Source organism: Physeter macrocephalus, chromosome 7 (genome assembly GCF_002837175.3).
Source record: "Physeter macrocephalus isolate SW-GA chromosome 7, ASM283717v5, whole genome shotgun sequence".
NCBI classification, from domain to species: Eukaryota; Metazoa; Chordata; class Mammalia; order Artiodactyla; family Physeteridae; genus Physeter; species Physeter macrocephalus.
The window spans coordinates 147,054,889-147,061,479 of record NC_041220.1 but is presented as its reverse complement, the minus strand read 5'-3'; the positions used below and the strand labels follow the sequence as shown (position 1 = coordinate 147,061,479).

Genomic DNA, 6,591 nt, shown 5'->3' with positions numbered 1-6,591 from the left:
GGTTCATCACTTTAAATATATCATGCCACTCCTTTCTGGCTTGTAGAGTTTCTGCTGAGAAATCAGCTGTTAACCTTATAGGGATTCCCTTGTATGTTATTTGTTGCTTTTCCTTTGCTGCTTTTAATATTTTTTCTTTGTATTTAATTTTTGATAGTTTGATTGATTAATATGTGTCTTGGTGTGTTTCTCCTTGGATTTACCCTGAATGGGAATCTCTGTGCTTCCTGGACTTAACTATTTATGTTTTGGTTTTCTGGCTGCGAGGCATGTGGGATCTCAGCTCCCTGACCAGGTATCGAACCCACACACCCCTGCGCTGAAAGGTGAAGTCTTAACCACTGGACCATCAGGGAAGTCCCCTGGAGCAGTGGTTTTTGGTGGAGGGTCTCAGCTGACCTGTGAGATGGGGCCGAGGGTGGACAGCCCTCACTTCCGTGCCCCTCACATCTCTCTCCTTTCCTGCTGGGCATCTCTGCCCACATCCAACAGGCGGACCCATGGTGAGCTCTGTGGGGCAACGAGCAGAGGTGGACAGGGATGGGGTGCAGGCGATCAGAACACCCACCATATTCTCCCCCTCTACTCGCCCCTTTAATGGATCATCTGTTGCTTCCCTGATCAGAAAAATGAGAATCTGCTGATGTGAGTTACTCTGCAATCCACTCAGCTTTTCGTACATATTTTACTTTATTTTTTATTGGAATATAGTTCATTTACAACGTTGTTAGTTTCAGGTATACAGCATAGTGATTCAGTTATCTGTGTACGTATTCTTTTCCCATTTAGGTTATTACAAAATATTGAGTTCTCTGTGCTACACAGTAGGTCCTCGTTTTTCTCTATTTTATATATAGTAATGTGTGTATGTTAATCCCAAACTCCTAATTTATCCTTCCCCCACCTTTGCCCTTTGTTTTCTATGTCTTGTGAGTCTGTTTCTGCTTCATAAATAAGTTCATGTGTATTATTTTTCAGATTCCACATATAAGTGATATCAGATGGTATCTGTCTTTGACTTACTTCATTTAGTATGATAATGTCTAGGTCCATCCATGTTGCTGCCAATGGCATTATTTCATCCTTTTATATGGCTGAGTAATAGCTCATTGTATATATGTACCCCATCTTCTTTATCCATTCGTCTGCTGATGGACAGTTAGGTTGCTACCATGACATGGCTATTGTAAACAGTGCTGCTATAAACACTGGGGTGCCTATATCTTTTTGAATTATGGTTTTCCCAAGGTATATGCCCAGTAGTGGGATTGCTGGGTCGTATGGTAGTTCTATTTTTAGTTTTTTTGAGGAACCTCCATACTGTCCTCCATAGTGGCTGCACCAACTTATGTTCCCACCAACAGTGCAGGAGGGATCCCTTTCCTTCACACCCTCCCCAGCATATATTATTTGTAGACTTTTTGATGATGGCCATTCTGAGATGTGTGAGGTGACACCTCACTGTACTTTTGATGTGCATTTCTCTAATAATTAGCGATGTTGAGCACATTTGCATGTGCCTGTTGGCCATCTGTATGTCTTCTTGGAAGAAATGTCTATTTAGGTCTTCTGCCCATTTTTCGATTGGGTTGTTTTTTGTTGCTGTTGAGTTGTATGAGCTCTTTGTACATTTTGGAAATTAAGCCGTCATCGGTTGCATTGCTTACAAGTATTTTCTCCCATTCTGTAGGTTGTCTGTTCATGGTTTCCTGTGCTGTGCAACACCTTGTACGTTTGATTAGGTCCCATTGGTCTATTTTTGCTTTTATTCCTGTTGCCTTGGGAGACTGACCTGAGAAAACATTGGTATGATTTGTGACAGAGAATGTTTTGCCTCTGTTCTCTTCTGGGAGTTGTATGGTGCCATGTCTTATGTTTAATCCATTTTGAGTTTATCTTTGTGTAGGGTGTGAACGTGTGTTCTAACTTCACCGATTTACATCCATGTCTCCAACTTTCCCAGCACCACTTGCTGAAGAGACTTTTTCCCACTGTGTATTCTTGTGTCCTTTGTCAAATATTAATTGACCGTAGGTGTGTGGGTTTATTTCTGGCCTCTGTTATTTAAAGATACAGTAAAACAGGATAAGAACTGAGGAAGATTGGGGGACTCCACCAACAAGTCCAGAGCTGAGTGAGAGCACAGAACAGCACAGCATGAGGCATCAGTGTTGAGACGCCCACTGTGGTCAGCTGAATAATGTCCCCAAAGATGTCCATGTTCTAATCTCCGAACGTTGTGAATATGTAAAAGGGAGTTGGCAGATGTGGTCCTGTTAAGGAGCTTGAGATGCACAGGTGACCTGGATTTTACAGGTGGTCCAGTGTCATCACAAGATCCCTGTAAAGAGGACGTCAGAGGAGTATTTGATTACAAGATGCTGAGCTGCTCGTTTTGATCATCAAGGAAGGGGCCACAAGCTCAGGATGGCAGATGCCTCCAGAAGAAACCAGCCTGCGGATCCCTTGATTATAGAGCTTTGGGCTTTAAAACGGTAAGACGGCACATTTTTGTTCTTTTAAGCTACCAAGTCCTTGGTACTTTCTTAGAGTAACCACAGGAAACTCTGAATCCAAGGAAGTTAAGCAGGGGGATAGCTGACACTTTCAGGGAAACAACGACTTATGAAGAAGATTTGATGACTAGGACAGATGAGAAGTAACGTAGGGAGAAAGATCTGTTTTTCAACCTATTGATTTTCAGGACTGTTTGAGCATCTCCCTAAGAGACTGCAAACTCCAGGAAAGAAGAACTCAAGCGTCTTGGGCTCACCTCCCAAAAGGGAGCAGAATTTCTACCTGCTGCCCCATCTGGCTCGATCCGTGAGAAAGCAGATGGAGGAGGGTTGCCGTGTCAGCGGTCAGGTGCGATCCCACACCTCTGCAGGGTTCCCCTCTCGTTGCCAACATCCTGGCATGTGGAACACAGTGCAGGGATTCAGATGCACTGTGGCTTACGTTCCAGGGACATGGTAAGGAGCTTGTTAATCAATTACCGTCTAATTCTGATGGATCCAGAGCTGCATTACTTCCCTCCGAAGCAGATGCTGGAGCTGAAATGGTTTGTGTACCTACGTAGAAAATGTGGTCTTACTTCATTTTGGTAGATACAGTGGGGGCTCCCTTTCCCTCCTTGTCCTCTGTGCGGGCTCCTGAATGGCCTCTTTTCATCACTTCTGGGTCTTCTTCAGCCACCCAGCCAGGCTCTCCAAGAATAACGCCTGAAAAAGAATGCACGGCCAAGGAGCACTGTGCCGAGGTCAAGGCGGCTAAGGCTGAATTACTGGTTTGTCTGGGCAGGGGTTCTGTATTGCAATTGAACTTCAGAGCCCCGCCCCGGGGGGCGGTTCCTGCAACAGGAATGCAATCGCCATGTCCAACCTTCAGATCTCGGGTCGCAGAAGAGGCAGCCCACCCTCAAGCCTTTTTCTCTTGGGCTGGAGATGCTTTCTGCTTCGGGGCTGGTGAGCTGTGCCTGTGAGAGCCAGGTTCCACCCCCCTCCTGCCTCTGTGCACCCTTATGCAAATCACTAGCCTCTTTACTTTCTCTACAAGATGGGAGGCTTGTGAGCTAAATTATGAGCCCCTACAGTCCATATGTTGACGCCCTGACTCCCAGGATGGGGCTGTATTTGGAGATGGGGTCTCTAAAGAGGGGATGAAGGTACAATGAGGTCACAAGGGTGGGTCCTGATCCCATAGGGCTGGGATCCTTATAAGAGGAGATTAGGACACAGACACACACACAGGGACGACGTTGGAAGGACACAGGGAGGAGAGGGCCGTCTACACGCCCAGGAGAGAGGCCTCGGGAGGGACTAGCCCTGCCGAGGCCTGGTCCCCACCTGGATCTCAGATTCTAGCCTCCAGGGCTGGGAGAGATACATGTCTGTTATCTAAGCCACCAAGTCTGGAGTATTTTGTTACAGCAACCCAAGCAAACTCAACACCAAGTTGAGTTATAACAAGCATTTATGTCTCTCTATCTACCAAAGTTTTTATATATAACAGATACCCAAGTATTCCCAAGTACATGAGTGTATACCCAACTGTATATATAATATATATCCTAAGTGGTGAGAATCATAACAAAACATGTTCAGATGCATATGTTTTGTTAACTGCCAACTGTATTTTCATTTAAAAAATGGGAGGATATAAAGAAATCTTTAGTTTTTGAATGTGGGTAAATAGAAGGCAAGATGGTGTTTTCTGGATTCTACAGAACTCAGGCATGTGCATGGGAGTCTCTGTGCGTGTTTGCATGTCTGAGTCTGTGTGTGTATGTTCGCTTGTGTGTTATGTGTCTGTGTGTGTTTCCGTGTGTCTGTCTCTGTGTGTTTCCGTCTCGTCTGAATCTCTGTTGTCTGTATATGTGCAGTCGTGTCTCTACGTGGGTGTCTGTGTATGAGAGTGGCATGTGCACCCAGTTTGGGGAGGGTGCCGGGAAGGTGGTTAGTGGTGGAGATGGGACCCGTGAGGCAACTGGCAGCTCAGAAAGTTAATCCAGATTTGCATCACCGACATAGTGAGGATCTGCCAGTACCTGTATCCTGACTCTCCAGGAGAGGAGACCGCTTCCCAGGGGAATCTGAGTCAGCTAAGTAAATGCTGCAACCGTTTGATGGAAACACCACATGATTTCTGTTGGGGAATCTCTGTAAAATACTGTAAAGCCATTACCTTCTTAGAACAGACCATCTGTCTCCCGGCATCACTAAAAACCCAACTCAGCCCAGCCTGGTCAGTTGCTAATCAAGGACATGAGGTAATAAGGCAAAATTATTAGATGATTAGTGTCATGATCTACCTGTTAAGTGCCCATCTTATATTCTAATGCATAATCACAATCTCAACTGTTTGGGGGTAGAAAGATCCATCAATGACACTGTCTGATATGGATTCTCTGATATTTTCTTGAAAGAACCAAGGGACTCGAACACAGGAAGCAGTGCCGCTTGAGGATGTCAGGGCAGCGCCGACAGCCTTTCGTAAGTCAAGGATTCAGCAGTGCCTGTCACAAACCTTTCCTTGTCTCTGATTGCCTGAGATTTTTGTCACGAGATGTCTGTGATCCTGATGAGTCACTAGGGACGTGAAATCATAACTAGAAGAAACGCCACCAATGAAACAACGTGTCCCAGCTCAGCGTATGTGGTCGACCCTTCCTGACAGAACCGCAGAACGGACGAGCTGCCTGTGTTATCCTGACATAAATATGGACCCCAGGAGAAACCAGCTCTTTGGACCCACGGTAACTGTTCCTGGGAGGGCATTATTGGGGGTGGAGTTCCCAAGATGCTACTTACGAGTCATTCCTTGGAAAACCCAAGAGATTGTAGAGAATACTGATCCAGATCACAGGATGCAGATGACCTAAAAATGGACCCTAGGGGAAAAACAGTTAAGTGGGGTTATTTTATGGCTCTACCGGTCCGACCAAATAAGGGATGGTGGATTTACGATCAGATTCTGAATTCTAGAACAGGAAGGGACCTGGAATGAACAGAAGAGCAGACGCCCGGGGCTCGGCGATGTGCAGGTTTGTCACGACTGTTTCTGGACCCAGAGGGAACCGGGTAAGGATGGCAAGACTCATCAGGGCTGTCCCCGCAGGACGTAAGGTCTGCTGAGCAACTGGCTCCTCCCTCCCTGGGGCCATGTGTCATTATTCAGCCCGTGGGGGTCAGGGTAGTTCAGAGGGTACTTGCTGAGGTTGCAGACCTGGAGATCCAGGATTTGGGGGAAGTTGGTGCCAAGAATTGTCTCTTCTCTTTTCCACGAGGAAGCTCAGCTCATCCACGGGTGTGGAAGAAAGATGAGAACGAGGTTCAGACCTGCAGGCTGGCTCAGTGTCCACGAGGACGGATGTCCCCCTCACCAAGCACCGTAGGGGGGCATACAGTCATCAGTGAAGGGCTTCCGAGAAGCATGAAAACCCCCATGGATGGAGCCCCGGGAACGGACATGAGGACGAAGGTGATGGACTGTCTGTCCACTGAGCATCTCTCGTTTCCTATCATAGGGTCCTCCAAGTGCGTTTTCATTTCCTCCTTCATTTCCTCCTGTCCTTAGGGTGTATTTCTTAGTATGGATGAGCATGTGAAATTACGTTGTGATGATGTCTGATTTTTGTGCCCCCTCCCCTTGAAGGTGGGCTCTGTGAAACAGAGGTGTGATCTAACTCACTGTGACACGACAGCATCCAGCTGGTCCATCAGGACGGTCTTCAGTGATGGGGTCCCGAGGAGGAGGCTTAAGGAAAGTGGTACGTGTTTTTCAACGTCTTTAGTCTGAAGGGCAGCAGCCTCGCAGAAGGTAATATTCATGTCCACATTACCCTGTATTATATGTGTCTAATAAGTATTACAACTATTATAAATATGGCAATATATATGATACACAATATACAACACGCATATAGAATGTAAAATGTATAACATTTTACAGCATGGCAGTTAAGGTATAATTTTTAAGTTGTAATGCATACTATGCATTATATATTGTGTATGCATATTATAAAATATGAGTGTAATTGCATATATTATATATGAGTATATCTTAATACATAATAGGTGTATATATAATGTA

At 45.7% G+C, this 6,591-nt stretch overlaps 1 long non-coding RNA gene across 1 annotated transcript in view; it reads left to right on the top strand.

The window, feature by feature from the left end:
• The window catches only part of LOC102975605 (uncharacterized), a 121,672-nt gene extending 115,333 nt beyond the window's left edge, over window positions 1-6,339 (top strand). Inside the window, exons 3-7 of the long non-coding RNA XR_003680734.2 lie at window positions 2,317-2,495; window positions 2,705-2,972; window positions 4,925-5,254; window positions 5,790-5,979; window positions 6,154-6,339. This is a non-coding gene — a long non-coding RNA (uncharacterized lncRNA). The remainder of the gene's footprint in view (window positions 1-2,316; window positions 2,496-2,704; window positions 2,973-4,924; window positions 5,255-5,789; window positions 5,980-6,153) is intronic.
• Window positions 6,340-6,591: the final 252 nt, after the last annotated feature.